Source organism: Camelus dromedarius, chromosome 7, assembly GCF_036321535.1.
Source record: "Camelus dromedarius isolate mCamDro1 chromosome 7, mCamDro1.pat, whole genome shotgun sequence".
Taxonomy (NCBI): domain Eukaryota; kingdom Metazoa; phylum Chordata; class Mammalia; order Artiodactyla; family Camelidae; genus Camelus; species Camelus dromedarius.
The window spans coordinates 60,346,624-60,350,052 of NC_087442.1; positions in this window are offsets into that span (position 1 = coordinate 60,346,624).

A 3,429-nucleotide genomic window follows, 5' to 3' on the forward strand; every position below is an offset into this window, starting at 1 on the left:
GTCAGATGAAAGGCACAAGGCTAGATCTCGTGAGGCCTTTTCAGCCATGATGAGAAAGTAAGATGAGAAGCCATGATAGGGAGGACTTGAGGCAGGGAAGTAATATAATCTGATTTACATTTAAAAAAACTACTCTAGCTACTGTGAGGAAAATGGATTGAGGGGTTACAGAGAGAAGAGAGAAGAGGCTGTTTGAGCCTACAGATAGCGGTAGCCTGGATCAGAGTGATGGCAGTGGAAATAGGGAGACATGGGCTGATTCAAGATTTATTTGGAAGTTGTGGTGGTTTTAAAGATAGGCCCACATGTTCTTTGATTTGCCTCCCCTCAAGAGGTGGAGCTTAGTTCCTTTCCCCTAAATGTGGGCTGGAATTAGTTGTTGGCTTCTAGCAGACAGAAGACGGCAGACATGAAGGGATGTAACTTCTGCAGTTAGCTTATTAACAGCTTCCATTGGGGGTGGGGGATGCTCCCTTGCTCTGTTAGATTGCTCACCCCGGGGGAAGTCAGCTACCTTATTCTCCTGCAGCTCTGCGGAGAAGTCCATGAAGCAGGCAAGTCCTCGAAGCCTGCCAAGAACTGTGTGAGTCATCTTGGAAGCTGATCTCACCTCCTCCTCCACCCCATCTCAGTTGTTCCTTCATGAGACCACAGCTGTATTAGTCCGGGTTCTCCAGAGAAACAGAACCGATAGTATAGATATAGATATAGATATAGATATAAATATAGATGCAGATATATAGATACAGATCTAAGAGGGGAGTGGCTGGTGTTATGTGTCATGGGGGATTATGGAGGTTGATATATGCCATGCTATGCAGTCTGCAAGCTGGAGAACCAGGAAAGTCAATGGTATAATTCAATCCAGCCTGAAGGCATGAGAAAGGAGAGGCTGCTGGTGTAAGTCCCAGAGTCCAGAGGCCTGAGAACTAGAAGCTTTGATATTCAAGAGCAGGAGAAGATGGAGGTCCCAGCTGAAGTCAGAAGAGAGACGTCATTCTTTCTCTGCCTCGTTGTTTAATTCAGGCCCTCAGCAGACTGGGTTGATGAGGGTTGATCTCACCTACTGATTCAAATGCTTATCTCTTCTGGAATCACTGTCACGGACACACCCAGGAATAAGGTTTAACCAGCTATCTAGCTATCTGGATATCCCTGAGCCCAGTCAAGTTGACACGTGAAATTAATCATCACAGCAACTTTGGCTGTCAGCTCAGCTGCCAACTCATGAGAGACCTTAGCCAGAGGTGTCCAGCTACGTCATGCCTAGACTCCTGAGCCATAGAAACTACGAGATAGTAAAAGTTTATTGTCTTTAGCTGCTAGATTTTTATGTAATTTTTTGTTCAGCAGTAGACAGTAATACAGAAATAGAGCCAATGACTGATATGTTTGGTTCAAGGAGGTGTGAGAAAAGGGGATGGAGGTACAAATATGTCTAGGTTTGGGTTTGGGCAACTGGATGGTAGGGGTGCCATTTATCTAATGTGGGGAGCTTGGAGGTGGAGGAATCAAGAGTTCTGCTTTGGAGACCCTTTGAAGAGACTGTTAGACACCCCAGTGGGAGTATCAACCAGGCAGCGAGTTAGTCAACACAAAGTGAGTTCTCAACAGCCAACCAATCATTAAATACCTAATGAGGGACCACTTTTTGCCAGCCTCTTCTCTATGCCCTGGGGTCATAGTGGGGAAAAGACAAAAACCCTGACCTCAAGGAGCCACAGTAGGAGGCTTGAGCTAGGTGTGTACATTTTGGAGACACTAGCACACTGATGGTAATATAAATCCACTGGAATTGCTGGGATCACCTTGAGGAAGAAAACAGAAAGAGAAGATACCTCAGAACTAGTCCTAGGGCTTCATCATTTTTGAGATTAGTGACAGAAGGATCCTGCAAAGTAGACCAAGAAGGGAGAAGAAAGCCTGGGAGAGGGTGAAATCGTGAATCCAAGAGAGGAAAGTATTTAAAAAGAAAAAAGCGGTGATCTGTGGCCAGTGTGGTTACAAGTTGAATATGATTGTGGCAGAAGTAACCACTGGATTGGATAACATGAATGTTATGATTGGTTTAATAACAGCAAAGCCTACAGTTGAGCTGAAAGAACACAAGCTCTATTCGAATGGGTTAAGTGGAGAATTGGAGATTAGCGATATCCCCTAAAATTAGTTGCTGAAGCAGTCATTTTCTTATGCTTGTAAACAACGAGTAAGGAATTTGGGTAGGGCTCAGCAGGCTATGCCTGCAAACTTGAATAGCATCACTACATTTTATGAATTAAGGTGTTCACAGAGACAGCACCAACTTCAGGGGAGGGATCCTGTGCGCCACTTCTCAGTGGGAAGAGTATCGAAGAATTTGTGGCCACCATTAATCTGTTACAACAGGTGATAAAGTGGAAGCAACGACTGTTGACAACTCTTTCAAAAAGATGTTATTTTTTTACAGAAGGAGCAGAGAAAGAAAGCGGTAAGTAGTTAGTATGTGGGTCAAAGAGCATTTACCCCAGAAAACTAAGTGACACTGAAGCATGCTGGAATCTGATGGCAATATTCCAGAGAAGAGGAAGAGGTGGATGTTGTAGGACAGAGAAAGTCGAACTGAGACCAAAATTCTTGAGAGGGAAAGAAAAAAAAGGGGGGGAACCCAGAGCAAAGAGAAGGGCTGCAGGAAGTGCTTCATTTGTGGTAACGGGAGAGAAGGCAGAGATGGGTATACAGAGGCACCTCCTTTCCAGTTTTGCTCAGAAGTCCGTTTATCAGTGATGCCTCCCTGACCCTTCTTTCTTAAAAGGTACCTCTGGTATGCCCTGTACCCTCCCCAGCTTTCTTCTCCATAGACTATATGCATATCCATAATGCATGCATGCATTATCCATAGAACTATACAAGCAATAGTGGTGTATGGCACTGATTTCTGGCATATAGCAGGTACTCAATAAAAGTCTGGGAATGAATGAACACCGGAGTGATGTACTTGGTCAGCTGTAAGGTCAGGAGTGGTGCTGAGAGAATGAGATGCTTGAAATTCAAATGTGTCAAGGTGACACACGGTAGTAGCCAGGTGAGAACAGTTACATCTTAGGCGTTCCAATCACAGCCCTCCTTTCCTTCTGTGCGTTTTCTGGCTGAGTCACGGTGCTCAAGTTGCTGAACCCCTCTGAGCTGCAAGGATTAGGACCGTGTTAGTACAAAGTGAGCATTCCTCAAAGCCTGGCCCTCCCTTCCCACAGCTCTCCACTTACCCCCTCCTGCTTGTTCTCACCTTCCTGCCCGGCCTAGGCAGCTGTTCTTCATCTCTTCTCTTTGAAGTGCCAGGAGCACGCAGCTCCTGGCCACAGGTGCTGACCCTAAGCCCCCGCGTCCTCGCGGGGCGGGCGGGCGGGCGGGGTGAGCGGCGGCCCCACGCAGAGGGGTGGGGCTAAATCCGGG